Source organism: Malus sylvestris, chromosome 15, assembly GCF_916048215.2.
Source record: "Malus sylvestris chromosome 15, drMalSylv7.2, whole genome shotgun sequence".
Lineage (NCBI taxonomy): Eukaryota > Viridiplantae > Streptophyta > Magnoliopsida > Rosales > Rosaceae > Malus > Malus sylvestris.
In genome coordinates, this window is record NC_062274.1 from 12,573,302 (window position 1) to 12,593,397 (window position 20,096).

The 20,096-nt window shown below is 39.9% G+C and overlaps 3 protein-coding genes across 5 annotated transcripts in view; 1 reads left to right on the forward strand and 2 right to left on the reverse strand.

The window, feature by feature from the left end:
• Positions 1-14,536, reverse strand: part of LOC126602087 (uncharacterized) — a 106,317-nt gene extending 91,781 nt beyond the window's left edge. The window contains exons 1-2 of one of the 3 annotated variants that reach the window (XR_007615975.1): positions 12,729-14,536; positions 7,828-8,983 (exon numbers count right to left, since the gene is read on the reverse strand). The gene's annotated coding sequence lies outside the window, so the exon portion shown is untranslated. Of the gene's footprint in view, positions 1-7,620; positions 8,984-12,728 lie in introns of all 3 variants that reach the window. The other 2 variants (XR_007615976.1, XM_050268900.1) reach the window with 2 other exon arrangements.
• Positions 1-14,625, reverse strand: part of LOC126602093 (uncharacterized) — a 109,594-nt gene extending 94,969 nt beyond the window's left edge. Inside the window, exon 1 of the mRNA XM_050268906.1 lies at positions 14,530-14,625. The gene's annotated coding sequence lies outside the window, so the exon portion shown is untranslated. The remainder of the gene's footprint in view (positions 1-14,529) is intronic.
• LOC126602084 (uncharacterized) overlaps positions 1-20,096 on the forward strand; it is a 73,730-nt gene that overhangs the window by 12,345 nt on the left and 41,289 nt on the right. The window lies entirely within an intron of this gene.

Genomic DNA, 20,096 nt, shown 5'->3' on the forward strand with positions numbered 1-20,096 from the left:
CTTAACTAATACAAATTCGAAACACTTCATTTTACTTGTTTTCATTATTCAATTTATATCCTAAGAATAATTACTAATAGTTCAAATATTAAACGTTCCGCAACCAAAAGTATTGACACCTCAAAAGTTATGGAAACTCTTATTTCACTAACAAACACAACAAACCCAGAACACCAAATTCAGTATCCATGCTACTCTCATACTTTATGAGCATCCAAACAGAACCCAGAATACCAAATTCAAAACCCCTAAAATCAGAAAAATGGCCCCAAAAAAGCCCTTAATACACATACCGATTTGTTTTCTTTTATTTTTAAATCTTGAGTAAGATAAATTGCTTACCTATTGGTGGTGCGGCGTGATAAATTTACCACTCGATCATAATAAGGGAAAACAATTAAACCGTAAAATTAAAAACAATTAAACCCAGCAAATTTTCTGTAATTAAAAAAACACAGAAAACAGTTGGCAACAAAGATTTAGAGTTAATTTATACCATGGAGTGCCAACTGATGGACATAAACAGGATGCAAAGCGAAATTTGAAAACAACAAAATATTCCAAGAAAAAAAAAGGAACAAAGGTGGATCATATAAGAATCTTCTTTCTTTAATCATATTGTATTGCATTATTTCAAAAACTATCTAATTTCACCCAAAAAAAATTACCTAGATCAAATATTTCACAAAAATTAACTCCAGAAGTTACCTTCCAAGAGATGAGTTGGTAGCTTCTATCTATTCGACTTGCAGTGGGTCTGCAAAAAAAATGTCCTTTAATGACCCTAGAGGAAGACGGAGAAAAACCCATCTCTTGAATACCCTTTCAGCTAAAGCGGTTTCATTGCAAAAATCACAAAATCAACACAATTTCAACATAAACTTGAAATTAAGGAAATGACTTAACACTATAACGATTCGAAAGCATTGGAATTTAAATCACAATTCTTACAAATTCAGCTAGATTATGACTATAATTCGTCAGTAGCTCGACCCCCTCTTGCTCATACATGAATATCATCTTTCGGAGGCCATGGCTGCAACAAAATAACAGTACAATTTTTCATTTCCCACTACCAACTGTGCGGCAGATGCTCATGATCTGGGAATGATTCCTCCAGTCATGTTTTTCTGCCAACATATTAATTTTGCTCAATGATAATGCCATAATTGGAATATATTTTTTTTATAGAAATGATGTAATGGGTTAATATGAAATTCCGAACTTTTGGTGATGATTGAACTCTTACATGACTGCTACTGTACTTGTTCAAATCAACATAATTTTAAACGTTCAGTTGAAATCTTATGAAAATAGAGTGTGGATTTATAGCTAACCAAAAGACACATTCACAGCGCCACAATATTTAACTACTATACACAGTTTTTTTTTTAAATGAGTATAAGACTAACCTTTACAGAGCACCTATGAATCACTTCCAAAATGAGATACACAAAATCTGAAACAGCACCTATCCAAAGTTAAAAAACAAAACTAATTAAATAACAATTAGGCAAGAACAACAAAATGCGACAAACAAAATGAAAACACCAAAATCATATAAGGGTTGAGAATCTCTAATTTATTAGAATTAGGGATTCCATTAATACAACTATGTCACTCTAGTACTAAATTTTTTATTTGGCCAAAAACAGAAAAAAAAAAACTGAAAACATCAACTTAAAAAGAGTAGGCAAATGAAAAACATTTACACCCACACTTATCAATTTACACATAACTTTCAATTTGGAATCATTTGGGCTTCCAAAATTTCATCACCCATAAATTCATATATATTTCCATTAATTCTATCTCTCTCTCTCTCAAATTACAAATCTCAAAAGGCTTCACAAAAAAGTTAGGGAAAGAAGCACACACTCGCAGGAATAATTCACTTTCCTTTCCAACTATCTCTCTCTCTCTCCCTCTCTCTCCAACATTACAATTACACACAGAGATCCCATTCAATCAAGACTCACCCCAAAATTGATATCAAGCTCTGTTGCACAGAATACCTTACAATTGACAGCACGTTTACAAAGGTTTTGAAAGGCTTAGATTCAACTTTCAAATATGTAAGACTCTAAGCTTCAAAACCAAAACAAACCCAATTGCACTTTTAGTTCACTAACCCCATTGAATAAAATCCAATTCAATAAAATAACAGAAAATTAAACAACCCAAAAATCAAAACAACCCCACTTGTAGTTTTAGCTCACTAATCCGTTGGATAAATTGATGCAAAATTCAATCAGAACAACAACCCAGAAGAGCCATCCAAAACCCCAACCAATTAACCAAAAAATGCCACTTGTACTTTTAGCTTAGTCTTCCGATTGAATCAGATCTATCATCAAATTTCAATCAGAAAATAGAAAATTAAGAACAACCCAGTATTTCCACTCACCTGCTGTGAAACTTGTCCCTGTTGAGCAGCAGTAGGAACGGGTAAACTGGGTGATATATACAACTGATTAAAACACTCAAGCTGCTTCAGCTACATAACAGAAAATGAAAAAATGTTAGCACAACAGTATAAATGCAGGTAAAGGAGTCAATATATGGAGCAACCATCTTGCCCTCCCCCGACTGTTTGTCTCTTAAGCTAAATTGCCATCCAAAACAAATAGAACAGACACTCACTTACCCTCTATTTCTGTAAACGGATCCTATAACCGACATCGAAGCTAAGCATCTAAAACCCTCCTTAGAAGTTAGAAGTAAAAGTTCTCTACTTTATGGAAGAATTAAGCACCTCAATGCCACTAAAACCAAATCATCCTAATAATTCACCCTTCAATTTCATGCCCGAACAAGAGAACGGAAATTTATCACCATGTTCTTTAACTGAAAAATAAAAATTGGGGTAAGCCCAGTTCTCATTTCTAGCAGAGTTCACTCCATCTAAATGCTCATCCAACAAAAAAAAAAATTGAAATTCCAGCTTCTTTGTTGCCTCCTATATTTTATTAGCCTTCAAAAAGTCCTTAACTTGGAGCTTTAGAGCTTTGGCTAGGATTTCAAAACGTGAGCTTGTGAGTGCATGAGAGAGAGAGAGAGAGGGCATACCTGACCATGGGAGAGAACGGAGGCTATAGAAAGAGCTATGCTCGGCTTCTCGCCGACTTGCAAAAATGTAAAAGCACAAACAGAAAGGAGAATCAAAGACAAAATTCCAAGAAAAATTCCAAAAATTCAAAATTATACGCGAGAGAGACACCTTGTTGATATTCGGAGTTAGACTCAGAGAGACGAAGCTCCGAGTTACAGAAATGGAGGCCAGGTTTGTGGGGTTTTGGTTTTCAAAAGCAGGAGCCGACGCTATTGCAGAGATCGGCTAGAGTTGGTGTTGTTGCTGCTAGGGTTTGAGAAAGGGAAATGAAGGCCAAATGGGTGTGTTTCTGTCTCTCTCCCATCCCTCTCAATCTCTCAATCACCGACACCAAACCTTGATTTGAGGAGAAAAAATCAACCCTAACCCCCTTTTTTGGCAGCCTCACTCCTCCCTGTCCCTTTCCCTCCCTGCCATCCCACGCCTATCTCCCTCTCCGTCTCTGAAGCCCATGCCATTCGAAAATGGCAGATATGTAAATAATGCAAAATCAAGGGCCCATCTCACAACAAAACTGGCAAAACTGTAAATATCTTGAAATCTGTTCAGAGACAATATTACACTCCTAATTTTATATAATTACCCTCCAACTCAGCCACAGATATGATGGCAGTGGCATAAATAAAGCTAAATCAAAGGGCAAAAGTTTGACTGTAGCTAGAATAGATAATGGGGTGGAGGTTGAGGTGGAGGGGTTAAAATAATGAAAGGAAAACTAATGAAAAAGGTTTGAAAATTTTGAGTTTTAATGATAAGGACAAAATAAAGGGTAAAGTGAATAGTACCAGGTTTGACTTTTTAATGTAAAAATGTGGTTTTTCGTTAAAGTGAACAGTACCGTAGGCATTTCGTTAAAACTCTCTAAAATGAAACGATCAAAACAGATGCGAAATTGGGAAAAACTTAATTAACATTCCTACTCCCACTACAAATGAAAATCAATACAAGTCTGCAATTCAGAATGGACAAGGATTCTCTGCACTCCCTTTTTCCATGCCCTTCCATGCCCTCCTGTTTGTGTGGTCACGGTTAAGCAACGTCAACATTTTATTACTATTCATTTTTGTCTTATTATTTTTATAAAAAAAAAATAATATAAAATGTTAACGTGGTTTAACCGTAACCACACAAAACAGGAGGGCATGGAACGGCATGGAAAATAGGAGGGCAGACAATCCTTGTCCATTCAGAATATAACTCGTTACATATCACTGTCAAGTTTTCAATTTATAGGCAAAAGAAACTGCATGCATGTGTATTGTGTAGATCGTTTTGAATTGAAGCCTTTTATGCTTATGGTTTTGGGTCTTTTATCTAACTATCTATTGAGGGGAAGCGACACACGTGAACAAGCAAATGCTAGTAAATCGTTTTGGGCCTTTTATCCAACTTTCTATTGAGGGGAAACAACACATGTGATTTAAATCCTAGGGCCTAGGCTAATTTATGATAGTATATACTTTAAATAATTTCCTTGATATTAATGGTATAGGGTAGGTGTAATCGTGTAATAAGACAATCTTAAATTCTTAATGGAAAGCGGGGCTGACAAAGAAGATGCATATAACATACGAGGCCCGCAAACAAATAATGAATGATATTGAGTCGACCCAAATTTGAGGTTGTGGGTTCGAACAATGCAACTCTCACACTTTGTCGTCTATCATTTTATATAAAATTAAGTCGACCCAAATTTGAGGTTGTGAGAAGATGCATGTAACATCAACACTTATATAATTGAACCTTACTTTCGAAAATTAATCAAAGTTTTGGTCTAAAATCTCAGTCAGTTTCATGTATACGATTTTTTTTCTTCTTATAAATCTTAATTAAAAAGTTATCATAATTTGTTGTTTATCGTTAGAGGGGGAGCGCGAGTAGTGGTGCAGCATCAAAATGAAACTGGGACAAGATATGTTGGTGAAAATCCTACTAACTCTGGATCTCAAAACTCTGATGCGATTCAAATGTGTCTCTAAATTGTGGTATGCTCTCTTTAACAATCCAGGTTTCGTACTACAAAATGGACTTATTGTGTCACTGGGTGATGTCGCTTTAATATAATATAGTGGCGGATAAGACATTTGCGATACCTACTGAACTTGACGTCTGATTTACTGTCGCTTGTAAGCGTCATAAACTGTCTATGTCGATCATCATGACATAAGTTTAAACCTTGCCAATGGAACTCAAAGCTTGCATGTTATTCCTTTTACAAAATCCTCAATTTTCATCGATCATCATGACATAAGATTTTGTGGTATCCACTTCTGTAAATATTTTAAATTGACGATCAAATTAGTTCATTGTATTCATATAGGATCAAGGAGTGTAGCTGTAAAAAATCACCAAAATCAGAGTTAAAATAACCGTTTAATCGTGATTTTTCGTTTATAACCGTCAAAAAGTTTTGTCTCCTTACTTGATCTCTGAATGTTTGTTTTTTGCAATTTTTGGCGTATGCGATCTCGAAGCATATATAAACAAGTTTGACGGTTGGATCGTTGAAATTAGTTTCGTAGAATGCGTATCCCATCAAAATGATAGATTCATTAACACTTAAGTTTATTTACTTTCATTAAGTATAACATAAGAATTTGTGGTATCCACTAGTGTAAATATTTTAAATTGAAGATCGATCTCATTCATTGTATTCATATAGGGTCAAGGAGTGTAGCTGTAAAAAATCATCAAAATCGGAGTTAAAATCACCGTTAAATCGTGATTTTTCGTTTATAACCGTCAAAAAATTTTGTCCCGTTACTTGATCTCTAAATGTTTGTTTTTTGCGATTTTTGGCGTATGTGATCTCGAAGCATATATAAACAAATGATCCCCCTCCGGTGCCTTCTCTTTCTAGGGCTCAACCGACTGCTGAGACTTCTCCTAAGCAACCTTTATGAAGGCTCCATCTTGTTTGTTTATTTTGACTCATGTATATGTACATATTTGTAACTTATCAGAGATATCAATAAATAAGCTTTGCTTCATTTCAACGTATTGTGTTAAATACACCAAAGCCTTCTTCACTAAGTTCTTTGAATTTTTCTTTTATTGAAGCTTGTATGTTGAAGCTTTGTGAGTGGAGCATGTAGGTTGAGGTAGTGTTCCCTTAATTTTCCGAGTGAGGAAAACTTCTCGGTTGGAGACTTGAAAAATCCAAGTCACTGAGTGGGGTCGGCTATATGAATCTTAGAACGCCATTGTGCTCGGTCCTGTGTCATGTCCTCCGTTAGATCCAAGTACTCTAAGTCTTTTCTTAGAGTCTCATCCAAAGTTTTCCTAGGTCTTCCTCTACCCCTTCGGCCCTGAACCTCTGTCCCGTAGTTGCATCTTCTAACCGGAGCGTCAGTAGGCCTTCTTTGCACATGTCCAAACCACCGTAACCGATTTTCTCTCAGTTTTCCTACAATTTCGGCTACTCCTACTTTACCTCGGATATCCTCATTCCTAATCTTATCCTTTCTCGTGTGCCCACACATCCAATGAAGCATCCTCATCTCCGCTACACCCATTTTGTGTACGTGTTGATGCTTCACCGCCCAACATTCTGTGCCATACAGCATCGCCGGCCTTATTGCCGTCCTATAAAATTTTCCCTTGAGCTTCAGTGGCATACGGCGGTCACATAACACGCCGGATGCACTCTTCCACTTCATCCATCCAGCTTGTATTCTATGGTTGAGATCTCCATCTAATTCTCCGTTCTTTTGCAAGATAGATCCTAGGTAGCGAAAACGGTCGCTCTTTGGTATTTTCTGATCTCCGATCCTCACCCCTAACTCATTTTGGCCTCCATTTACACTGAACTTGCACTCCATATATTCTGTCTTTGATCGGCTTAGGCGAAGACCTTTAGATTCCAACTCTCCAAAAGTTAAGCTTCGCATTTACCCCTTCCTGAGTTTCATCTATCAACACTATATCGTCTGCGAAAAGCATACACCAAGGAATATCATCTTGAATATGTCCTGTCATCCATTACCAACGCAAAAAGGTAAGGACTTAAGGATGAGCCTTGATGTAATCCTACAGTTATGGGGAAGCTTTCGGTTTATCCTTCAGGAGTTCTTACGGCAGTCTTTGCTCCTTCATACATATCCTTTATAGCTTGGATATATGCTACTCGTACTATTTTCTTCTCTAAAATCCTCCAAAGAATGTCTCTTGGGACCCTATCATACGCTTTTTCCAAATCTATAAAGACCATGTGTAAATCCTTTTTCCCATCTCTATATCTTTCCATCAATCTTCGTAAGAGATAGATTGCCTCCATGGTTGAGCGCCCTGGCATGAACCCGAATTGGTTGTCGGAAACCCGTGTCTCTTGCCTCAATCTATGCTCAATGACTCTCTCCCAGAGCTTCATTGTATGACTCATTAGTTCATGCAATTTTGTACGTCGCCCTTATTCTTGTAGATAGGCACCAAAGTGCTATTTCGCCACTCATTTGGCATCTTCTTCGTTTTCAAAATCCTATTGAAAATGTCAGTGAGCCATGCTATACCTGTCTCTCCCAAGACTTTCCACACTTCGATCGGTATATCGTCTGGGCCCACTGTTTTTCTATGCTTCATCTTCTTCAAAGCTACAACCACTTCTTCCTTCCTGATTCGACGATAAAATGAGTAGTTTCTACATTCTTCTGAGTTACTCAACTCCCCTAAAGAAGTACTCCTTTCATGTCCTTCATTGAAAAGATTATGAAAATAACCTCTCCATCTGTCTTTAACCGCGTTCTCTGTAGCAAGAACATTTCCATCCTCATCCTTGATGCACCTCACTTGGTTTAGGTCCCTTGTCTTCTTTTTCCTTACTCTAGCTAGTTTATAGATATCCAACTCTCCTTCTTTGGTATCTAGTCGCTTATACATATCGTCATAAGCCGCTAACTTAGCTTCTCTCACAGCTTTCTTCGCCTCTTGCTTCGCTCTTCTATACCTTTCATCATTTTCATCGGTCCTATCCTTGTATAAGGCTTTACAACATTCCTTCTTAGCCTTCACCTTTGTTTATACCTCCTCATTCCACCACTAAGATTCCTTTTAGTGTGGAGCAAAGCCCTTGGACTCTCCTAATACCTCTTTTGCTACTTTTCGGATACAACTAGCCATGGAATCCCACATTTGGCTAGCTTCCCCCTCTCTATCCCACACACACTGGGTGATTACTTTATCTTTGAAAATGGCTTGTTTTTCTCCTTTTAGATTCCACCATCTAGTCCTTGGGCACTTCCAAGTCTTGTTCTTTTTTTTCACTCTTTTGATATGTACATCCATCACCAACAAGCGATGTTGATTAGCCAAGCTCTCTCCCGGTATAACTTTGCAATCCTTACAAGTTCTACGATCCCCTTTCCTCATTAGAAGAAAATCTATTTGTGTTTTTGACGACCCACTCTTGTAGGTGATCACATGTTCTTCTCTCTTCTTAAAGAAAGTGTTGGCTAAGAAGAGATCATATACCATTGCAAAATCAAAGATAGCTTCCCCATCCTCGTTTCTCTCCCCAAAACCATGGCCACCATGAAAACCTCTATAGTTGCCTGTCTCTCTGCCCACGTGTCCATTTAAATCTCCACCTATAAATAACTTCTCCGTCTGAGCAATTCCTTGCACCAAGTCTCCAAGGTCTTCCCAAAATTTCTCCTTCGAACTCATATCCAACCCTACTTGAGGTGCGTACGCACTAATCACATTGATGAGTTCTTGTCCTATTACAATCTTGATTGCCATGATTCTATCTCCTACCCTCTTGACATCTACAACATCTTGTGTCAAGGTCTTGTCCACGATGATGCCAACACCGTTTCTCGTTCTATTTGTGCCCGAATACCAAAGTTTAAACCCTGAGTTTTCTAGATCCTTTGCCTTAAGACCAACCCACTTAGTTTCTTGTAGGCACATAATATTTATCCTTCTCCTCACCATAACTTCCACTACTTCCATAGATTTTCCCGTTAAGGTTCCTATATTCCACGTTCCTAATCGCATTCTACTCTCTTGAACTCTACCCTTCTGTCCTAGCTTCTTCACCCTCCCTCGTCTAATAGGATCAAAGTACTTCTTTTGTGTGTCCTGTGTAAAGTTGATAGGAGCATATGCTCCCAAACAACTTTGAGTGGAGTCGTTCGAAAAAAAGTTTCTATGGCCCCCTTGCTCATTTAACACTGCATCCGGGTGCCGATTGTTACAACCACCCCCAAATAATTACACCATTTGTTATTTCCACCCCCAACTGCCACGTGTCAATCATCAAACCTCCCATCTTTTCCCTTTCTCTGTCCCCTCACCCCCGTGACCTTCTTCTTCTCTGTCCCTCTCAACTCCCCCGTAGCTCTCTCTCTCTCCCTCTCTCTCTCAGCTCTCCCGTACCTCTCTCCCTTAAACTCTCACATATCTCTCTTCCCGTGGACTCACTAGGACCGAGTCACCATCGAAGAGAGGCTCGCAACGAGCCCAGGACCCTACCCTGTGAGTTCGACGACACGGAGCGAGCTTCGGCGAGCACCGCCCCTTTCGAGGCCATTTCCGACCAAACCACGGCGAGTTGGCCGGCGTGTAAGGTATTAATCTCTTCGTCTCCCTGACTACTACAATTTTCCTTTTTGTTTCACCCAATTTCGTTGAGTAGTGACAAAGTTATAGCCATTTAAAGTTGGGTGGTTTTCCGGCCGAATCTCCGGCCTTCTCTCTCGACAAACCAAGGCCAGCCAGCCTTCCCATTCCCTTCCCTCGGGCCTTAAGCCCATTAAACCCCAACCCTTTTCTTTTCTTTTTATTAGCTTATTGTTTTTAAAACCCAAAAGGGCCTTGGGCCGGTGACATTTAAAGGGCTTAAAGCCCAGCCTTTTATTTTATTGAGGCTTTAAGGCCTTTGTGACTTTGTACCCGTGTGTGTGTGTGTATGTTTAGGTGTATGTGTGTGTGTGCTTATGCATGCACATGCATGCCGTGTGTGTGTGTGTATATTTGTAGTGTGTGTGTTTGGGCTAAAGCCCAAACCCCAATTCTCACCCTAAAATCATTTTAACCCAAAACCTTAGAATTCCAAAACCCATTAGATCCTAATCCTATTTAACCTAAACCCTAATCCGGATTTCAAGTCTAAAACCCGTTTGACCTAGTTTGACTGTTGACCCCCGATCAACGTTGACTTTAGGGTTGACTTTTCGGGTTTTCGTCCAAGACCTTTCCTAAGCTAAATTCGACGTTCTGAATCCATTTGTGATGTCCGTTTTCCCAAATTCAATCGTTTAAGTAGAGTTTGACTAAATGTGCTCTTTATGTGATTAGGGGCAATTATAGTGGCGTTTCCGTCTTCGCTAGTGGCACAGCTTTTGGCAACTAAGTACTGTGAGTAGACCCCTTCTAAAATTACATGATTTTATAATTTAATTGCATAAATGATTAGCATGCCTACGAGTTTATGACTTGATTTATGTGAAGCCTGTTTATTAAATATATTGATTTTCGTCTCGTATTTTTGGTAAGGAATTAATTGTTAGCCTATATTGAGCTATATTTTGATATATTGTATTTTCTATAAAAACCATGAATTGGTAGACTATCCGATGGATAACGATAGGATGCTAGAACATGTTTTTGAAACCCCTCTTTATAGTATAGACGATGGATGACTTTATACTATGAAGTGGTTATTTCGAGAGATGCGTAACTATTTGTGCGTGCCTAGTAGACACTATGCCGCCTGGGGCAAGGATCTGGTGTTGGCAATTAGGCCGGGAGAAATAATCCCTAGCGAAAGGCTGAGGGACACGGTGACAGGCACTGGGCCGGGAGGGAGTTATCTCTAGCTACGGGCACATAGACTTAGGTGCAGGCATTGGGCCGGGAGTTATATTTATTCGGTGATCTTTCTAGCAGCACACCGCGTTTATGAGAATTTTTATGAGACGTTTACTGTTTTGATTTCCGTGATGTTATTCCGCGATATGACTTTTTGAGATACTTTGGCATGCTAGGGTTTTTATTAAATCCATCACTTATTATGCTAGTAGTTTTCATTATTAAACTGTGGGGGTTATTACTTTGATAGCTGTTTTATTATTATATATATGAACTTGGTCCACTCACCTTTGTTTTGCGCCCCCATTCAGGACTTAGAATCAAGGCACATAATCTCGGCGTCAAGACACTTCCGCAGCAGCATATTTGAGTCCTCTCGATGTAGGACCCACTTCTTTATTCATTCAATTTTATCTTAATTCTTTTTAGTGATTAGGTTAGTTGTATGCTCTGAGCACGTTCCTAAAATAAATTATTTCATTGTATTTTAAATTCATAACCCTTATTTATTTCTTATTCTTAGCTTTTGTATCAATTAATAGCTTTCGTCACCTTCGGGTGTCGGCCAACACGTGTCTATCCTGGTATTCGGGGAATATCAGGGTTGGGGCGTGTCACCGATGGAGATACAACGACCCTTACTCACTTATCACTGTGCTCGGGCCACACAGCGCGCCACTTACGGGTGACGCCCTAGCTTTAGCACAATTTCGTTCTGAATTCATTTTCATAAAGATTCGACATAACCGAGGAGTGCCGGCTGTCGACTACCTGACGCCCTCCCCCTCCTCCTTTATCCGAGCTTGGGACCGGCAATGTAAGATAAACTTACACAGGCGGAGTTGCCACAGAATCTGAGCATGAACCAAAAATCATAAAAATAAACAGAAGCAACATAACAACAGCTTCTTGCTGTCAGAGAAACATGGAATGAATAAACGGAGGAACAAACTCGTATTTCAATGTTATGAGACTACTGCAGAACAGTAAACATACAATATAGCAAACTGTCAAGTACCACGAAAGAGACAAAAAATAGGATCTCATTCTTTCAATTGTATTTAATTACGGAAAGGTCTAATTATGTCGTTGATGCATCCCTTCACCACTGTAATGGTAATGACCGCAATCTTTCATAATACGCATCCCACCATCTAGTCCTTGGGCACTTCCAAGTCTTGTTCTTTTTTCTCACTCTTTTGATATGTACATCCATCACCAACAAGCGATGTTGCTTAGCCAAGATCTCTCCCGGTATAACTTTGCAATCCTTACAAGTTCTACGATCCCCTTTCCTCATTAGAAGAAAATCTATTTGTGTTTTTGACGACCCACTCTTGTAGGTGATCACATGTTCTTCTCTCTTCTTAAAGAAAGTGTTGGCTAAGAAGAGATCATATGCCATTGCAAAATCCAAGATAGCTCCCCCATCCTCGTTTCTCTCCCCAAAACCATGGCCACCATGAAAACCTCTAAAGTTGCCTGTCTCCCTGCCCACGTGTCCATTTAAATCTCCTCCTATAAATAACTTCTCCGTCTGAGCAATTTCTTGCACCAAGTCTCCAAGGTCTTCCCAAAATTTCTCCTTCGAACTCATATCCAACCCTACTTGAGGTGCGTACGCACTAATCACATTGATGAGTTCTTGTCCTATTAAAATCTTAATTGCCATGATTCTATCTCCTACCCTCTTGACATCTACAACATCTTGTGTCAAGGAATTGTCCACGATGATGCCAACACCGTTTCTCGTTCTATTTGTGCCCGAATACCAAAGTTTAAACCCTGAGTTTTCTAGATCATTTACCTTAAGACCAAACCACTTAGTTTCTTGTAGGCACATAATATTTATCTTTCTCCTCACCATAACTTCCACTACTTCCATAGATTTTCCCGTTAAGGTTCCTATATTACACGTTCCTAATCGCATTCTACTCTCTTGAACTCTACCCTTCTGTCCTAACTTCTTCACCCTCCCCCGTCTAATAGGATCAAAGTACTCTTTTGTGTGTCCTGTGTAAAGTTGATAGGAGCATATGCTCCCAAACAACTTTGAGTGGAGTCGTTCGAAAAGAAGTTTCTATGGCCCCCTTGCTCATTTAACACTGCATCCGGGTGCCGATAGAGATACAGCGACCCTTACTCACTTATCACTGTGCTCGGGCCACACAGCGCGCCACTTACGGGTGACGCCCTAGCTTTAGCGCAATTTCGTTCTGGATTCATTTTCATAAGGATTCGACGTAACCAAGGAGTGCCGGCTGTCGACTACCTGACGCCCTCCCCCTCCTCCTTTATCCGGGCTTGGGACCGGCAATGTAAGATAAACTTACACAGGCGGAGTTGTCACAGAATCTGAGCATGAACCAAAAATCATATAAATAAACAGAAGCAACATAACAACAGCTTCTTGCATTCAGAGAAACATGGAATGAATAAACGGAGGAACAAACCCGTATTTCAATGTTACGAGACTACTTCAGAACAGTAAACATACAATATAGCAAACTGTCAAGTACCACGAAAGAGACAAAAAATAGGATCTCATTCTTTCAATTGTATTTAATTACGGAAAGGTCTAATTATGTCGTTGATGCATCCCTTCACCACTGTAATGGTAACGACCGCAATCTTTCATAATACGCATCCCATCATACAGAACCAGCTAAATATTAAGTCAAGAAGTTTCTACGTTTTGTGCATGGCAGGAACAAATTTCATGGTCCAAACACCCTACTATCCCAACAATGAGAAACACAAACTAGCGAAATGCACCAATTATAAATATATTTTTGGACCGGAAGGAGAATTCGATTCTCATTAGGCAAAACTAAACTAACTAAGAAACTGAAATACGAAAACTTGTAAACCAAAAACACGAAAAGCGAAAAAATAATGAGCAATAATCCAAGATTTAATATCTAAGCATGCATGTTATGTAGATTTAATATCTACATAAAGCACCCCATCTCGCAAGGCCAAGCTTATTCAATCACAACTGTTTGTTGGGATTTTTTTTTACTTTTTTCTATTTTTATTTCTTGTGGGAATCGCATCAAACATTTTAAATAAATATATTAGCCTTGATAGAAAAACAGAGAGTGCTCCAAGGCACCAAAATTTCTACCACTGCTCCACCCATAAGCACTTAAGTATACACAAAGAAGGAACCCACCACATCTCCTCAAATCTCCCTCTCAGAAACTTTTTCCAGCATCACCCTAATACATTTAGAGCCACTCAAATGAAAAGTTAAACAATTTTAGAATTAAAACAAAAAATCTCATGACCTTTCCTTTGACAACTCTGATAGTTTGAGTGTATAATGACGTAAAGACGTTGCAAGAATGCCATGCGCAATTCTGTGTATATGTGAGCAGTGTAATACTATTTATATGTGTGTGTGTGTGTGATAATGGCACTGATCGAACTTGCCCGACTGGAATTGCAGCAACGCATCCTGCGCAAAAGCTCGGGTCACGGACATGACGGCTTCGTCCTCGGCAGCTGAAGCAGAACCATCTCGATTCGCAGCCATTGATGACGGAGACGAAGACGAAGACGAAGCCATCGGCGAATCGATCAATCAGAGCTAGGAACCAATAAGCCTTATCTGAATACACAAATCCCCAAGAAGAAATGATCCAAAACAACGAACCCTAGAGGGTAAAAGGTGCGTTTTGGGGATTGATATGAAGTCGGAGTTGGGGGCTTTGGGGGTTTTCGAACCCTAAGGGCACGTTTGTTTGACAGGATTAGCAAGGCTTGGACTGGACTAGACTATAGTCCTGTGTTTGGTGTGCAACCGGATTAGCTTTAATGAGCTTAACCCGGACTCGCTTGGACTAAGGACCTCCTTAGGTGGTCTTCGCGAGCAACCCCAAAACCCAGCGAATTCGTAAGCCAGAGCAAACCGAGAGAGTTTCTGCCTTCCCTTCGTCCTGTCTTCCCTTCGTCCCTTCGTCCTGTCTTCCCTTCGTCCTCATCTCTACGTTCCCTCTCATCTTCGTTGCCGTTCTCTCTCATCTTCGTCCTCCTCACCCTCATCTGAGCGTCTTCCTGTCTCTGCATCTGCTCGCCTCATCTGAGTTGTACGGTAAACTTTGATTCTTCTATTAATTGCATGTATTTGTGTTGCAGATGGTAATTTTACTGAGTTTTATGTGATTTGATTGTTTTGGGTTTGATAATTTTTGAATCATAGAGATCTGCACTTGAATAAATTAGGGTTTTGATATTTAGGTGAAATTGAAATTAGGATTTGGGCTTTTCATAAGATGAGATGGAACTTGGGAATTTAGGATGTCAATGTTGTAAAACTTGGAAGTCCTACCCACATGTTGTTTTCGATTTTTAAAAATTGGGGTTTCAACAATGGGAGTACTATGTGTGTGTGTGTGTGTGTGTGTGTGTGTGTTTCTGTGTGTGTGTCTGTGTGTGTGTGTGTGTGTGTGTGTGTTTCTGTGTGTGTGTCTCTGTGTGTGTGTGTCTCTGTGTGTGTGTTTCTGTGTGTGTGTCTCTGTGAGTGTGTGAGTGAGTGTGTGTGTGTGTGTGAGTGTGTGTTTGTGTATGTAAGTTCTCCGTGTGTGTGTGAGTGTGTACTGTGAGTGTGAGTGTGTGAGTGTGTGAGGGTGTGTGTGTGTGTTTGTGTACTCATTAACGTGGGGGGGGGTGTGTGTGTTTGTGTATGTAAGTTCTCCGTGTGTGTGTGAGTGTGTGAGTGTGTACTGTGAGTGTGAGTGTGAGTGTGTGAGTGAGTGTGTGTGTGTGTGAGTGTATGTTTGTGTGTGTTTGTGTATGTAAGTTCTCCGTGTGTGTGTGAGTGTGTACTGTGAGTGTGAGTGTGTGAGGGTGTGTGTGTGTGTTTGTGTACTCATTAACGTGGGGAGGGTGTGTGTGTTTGTGTATGTAAGTTCTCCGTGTGAGTGTGAGTGTGTGAGTGTGTACTGTGAGTGTGAGTGTGAGTGTGTGAGTGAGTGTGTGTGTGTGTGTGAGTGTATGTTTGTGTGTGTTTGTGTATGTAAGTTCTCCGTGTGTGTGTGAGTGTGTACTGTGAGTGTGAGTGTGTGAAGGTGTGTGTGTGTGTTTGTGTACTCATTAACATGGGGGGGTGTGTGTGTGTATTGTGTGTGTGTGTTTGTGTATGTAAGTTCTCCGTGTGTGTGTGAGTGTGTGAGTGTGTACTGTGAGTGTGAGTGTGTGAGTGAGTGTGTGTGTGTGTGAGTGTGTGTTTGTGTGTGTTTGTGTATGTAAGTTCTCCGTGTGTGTGTGAGTGTGTGAGTGTGTACTCTGTGTGTGTAAGTGTACTCTGTGTGTGTGTGTGTGTGTGTGTTTGTGTACTCATTAACGTGGGGGGGGTGTGTGTGTGTGTTTGTGTACTCTGTGTGTGTGTGTGTATGCAGTGTGTGTGCAGTGTGTGTGTGTATGCAATATGTATGCAGTGTGTGTATGCAGTGTATTCAGTGTGTATGCAGTGTGTGTGTGCAGTGTGTATGCAGTATGTATGCAGTATGTATGCAGTGTGTGTGTGTGCAGTGTGTATGCAGTGTATACAGTATGTATGCAGTGTGTGTGCAGTGTATGTATGTATGCAGTGTGTGTGTGTGTATGCAGTGTATGCAGTGTGTGTATGTATGTATGCAGTGTGTGTGTGTGTGTGTGTATGTATGCAGTGTGTGTGTGTGTGTGTGTGTGTGTGTGTGTATGCAGTATGTATGCAGTGTGTGTATGCAGTGTATGCAGTGTGTGTGTGTGTGCAGTGTGTGTGTGCAGTGTGTATGCAGTATGTATGCAGTATGTATGCAGTGTGTGTGTGTGCAGTGTGTATGCAGTGTGTATGCAGTGTATGCAGTATGTATGCAGTGTGTGTGCAGTGTATGTATGTATGCAGTGTGTGTGTGTGTATGCAGTGTATGCAGTGTGTGTGTGTGTATGCAGTGTATGCAGTGTGTGTATGTATGTATGCAATGTGTATGTGTGTGTGTGTGTGCAGTGTGTGTGTGTGTGTGTGTATGCAGTGTGTGTGTATGCAGTATGTATGCAGTGTGTGTATGCAGTGGGAAGAGGATGCAAATGGTAACTGAAGCTTTAGTTCAAGGTACTGCAGATCATACTGACATAGCTAATGACCTTGAAGCAATGGGTCTCTCTCCTATGGATCAAATTGATGCATTGTCTCTTATTTTGGATAAACCAAAAAATGTGGGAGTGTTCAGGGCAATCAAACCGGAACTCAAGAAAGTGTTCGTCCAAAGGCTTTTAAGCGACAACGCAAGTGGATGAGGATTTTGGCTAATGTTAACATGAATGTATTTTATTAATGTTAACATGGATGTATTTTATTAATCATACAATCTTATGTTATGGCTTATAACTTAGCTTTGCACTAGTATTTTGGCTTATGTTAACTAGCCCGTTTGTAAATTATGGAGATCTATTTTGGCTAATGTTAACTAATGTTAACTAGGATTTTCTAAATTATGGAGATCTTCTTATGTACTTGTATTTGTTGAAGTTGCATGTATTGGGCACTATTATTTTTCTTCTGTTGGGTGATAGAGTTTAAACCAAGCTACATTTGCAAATTAAACCCAATTCTATTAGCAGGTAATAGAAACAAAACAATTGTCAATTTTTTTTAAGATTCATAATATACATGGCAAAAATATGCTCCAATTAACCCATATCATGAGATTTGTAGCATTACTCTATTACACAATGGCAAAAATTTGTAGTCCTAGTCTAAGCAAACACAAATCTGGTGAACAGTACTGTTTTTCTTATCCTGCTTCTTAGTCCGACATTACACCAAACGCTTCACTAAGTTAGTCCAGCTTAGTCCAGTCTAAGCCAGTCCAGCTTAGTCCCGGCAGCTAGTCCAGTCCGAGACAGTCCGGCGCAACAAACGCACCCTAAGAGGTTTGCAAGAGAGGACACCTGTTCGAGCGTCTTTTGCTCGAATGTGCTGATTTGCAGAGATAGTGGGGAGAGAGAGAGAGAGTAGAAAAGGATAAGACCGAGAGGGAGAGAGAGAGAGTAGAAAAGGATACGACTGAGAGAGAGAGGGAGAGCGAGCGAGCCAGCGAGCCAGCGAGAGCAGTTGTTTTGGGGCTTTCTTAGGTTGCTGGGTATGGGAGTTTCGACAGGGGGTGTTTGCTGGGTGCACGCAACAATTGGGCTTCTTTTCTGTGCTAAATGGGCCATGGACTGACATTCTTTGTAGGGTGTGATTAGAATTTTGTGATGATCTTGTTTTTAGCTGTGTTTCATGTTTTGTTTGATTTAGTAAAGGGGTGTGTTAATTTATGTCATTTGGCATTCTTTAATTCATTCGATTCGACAACCACAAATTAAGAAGTTGTGTATCAAGGAAAATGGGGTGTGCCTTTGTTAATGGTGGGAGTTACGTTTTCAAATTGTATGAACATTTGGAAAGCTGTTTTTGGACGCACCAGTGTGTGCTTTACATAATGAAATAATGATATTAACATGCTATTTTTAGAATTATAATTAGACTTGTCAAGTGGGTACCATGTTCAATTTGGAACTGGATCCTCTCCTGAGCTGAGGATGAGGATCCTCATGAGCAGCCCATCTGGGCCGTTCAAACTTGATCCAACGACTATAATTATTATAACTTTTAGAGGGATCCCCTGTTTAGAGTTGTTGGATCAAATTTCATAGGCTCAGATAGGCTGCTCATGAGGATCCCTATCCTGAGCTCAGGAAATATCCAGTTTTGTTCAATTTCACCCATAAGGAAACCAAAATTTAATATTAGTGTGGGCTCTAGTCTACAAAGTAATCTTGTACCATAATTAATATAATACAGAAAACATAAGTAATTCAGTTATGTACATAACATATGGCCAGCTCAAACATTTGGGGCTCTACATTTCTTTACACAGGAAACTGTCAAAGTAGAAGCTGAGAGTACTGAGACAGCCAAACTATCCCTTTCTAAACAGCTCCAAGATGCACTCTGCATTCCGGATATCTTGGTTGTCTTGCGTATCCTCGTTCCCCTGCGAAAAATCCATGCTTGTGAAAGTCTGGATACCCGGGCCGTGACCGCTACAATCCATCTCCCTTCCTTGTTGTGCTCACCTTACTTCCTTCTGATGCTCAGTTACTTCCAACCTTTTCCTTTTCAAACTCGAACATGGAGGCATTGCTTTGAGCTCACCGCCTATCATGTCCTCTTGCAGTTCTACTCTTTTTGAGCATCTGTTATGGGTGGCATTGATCCTGTATCTTGGTGGAGCGGTAGCGGATCCCGGTCTAGATTGACATCTTTGACGTGGTGGGCTTCTCTTATGGGGGCTTATTATTCCATTTCTCCAGAGCTTGTCTAAGACATGACGTAAGGTCTGGGGGGTAATCCAACTCAGTTTGTTCGCCATATGTGGAATTCCAGAAAGTGATGGTTGGATTTGAAATGGACAGGTTTGGGTGATCAAGAGTTTTTGCAAGGATGGGTGCTTGGAGTTTGAGAAATGCAGAGTCAAAGATTATTGGAGGCTAACTCCTCCTTAAACAATTAAGCGTTTCTGCCCACAGGAGTTGAAATTGATCGCTGGTGTTCTCATCTTGTGTTTCCATGAGTACCAGCCACTAAAGCAGTGGATCAAATACTATCTGCAAGTACATGAACGCTTTAAACCAACATTAACAATATTTTAGCTATGCATTTACACAATGAACAATCAGGAAACTTGAAATAACAGATGAAACGGCAAGAAATTTCAGTATCTCGATCACCAACTCCGACAGATAAGGACAACGCTCTCGCTTTCCTATGATGGTGTTGAGAGTGTGTATGACAGTATGAGTATATTCTGAAAATGATTGATGTTACTGGAAAACTAAAAACACTAGAGGTACCCATATCTGAAACTTCCTTGTGCATGTTATTATGAATTCACTCCCTGATACATATACTCAACTCAAAGTGTCTTACAATGCTTTACGTGAGAAATGGGATGTCAATGAGTTAATCTCCATCTGTGTAAGTGAGAAGGTTAGGATGAAAAAGGAGAAAATGGACAAAGAAAAGGGTGAAATGCTTAATTTTGTTCAAAGCAACAATAAGGATGTCAAGGCATCAAACTCGAATGCCATCAGGAAAGATCATAGTAGAAATGTTCACTCGTCTTCCAAGGGGGTTTTTAAACCT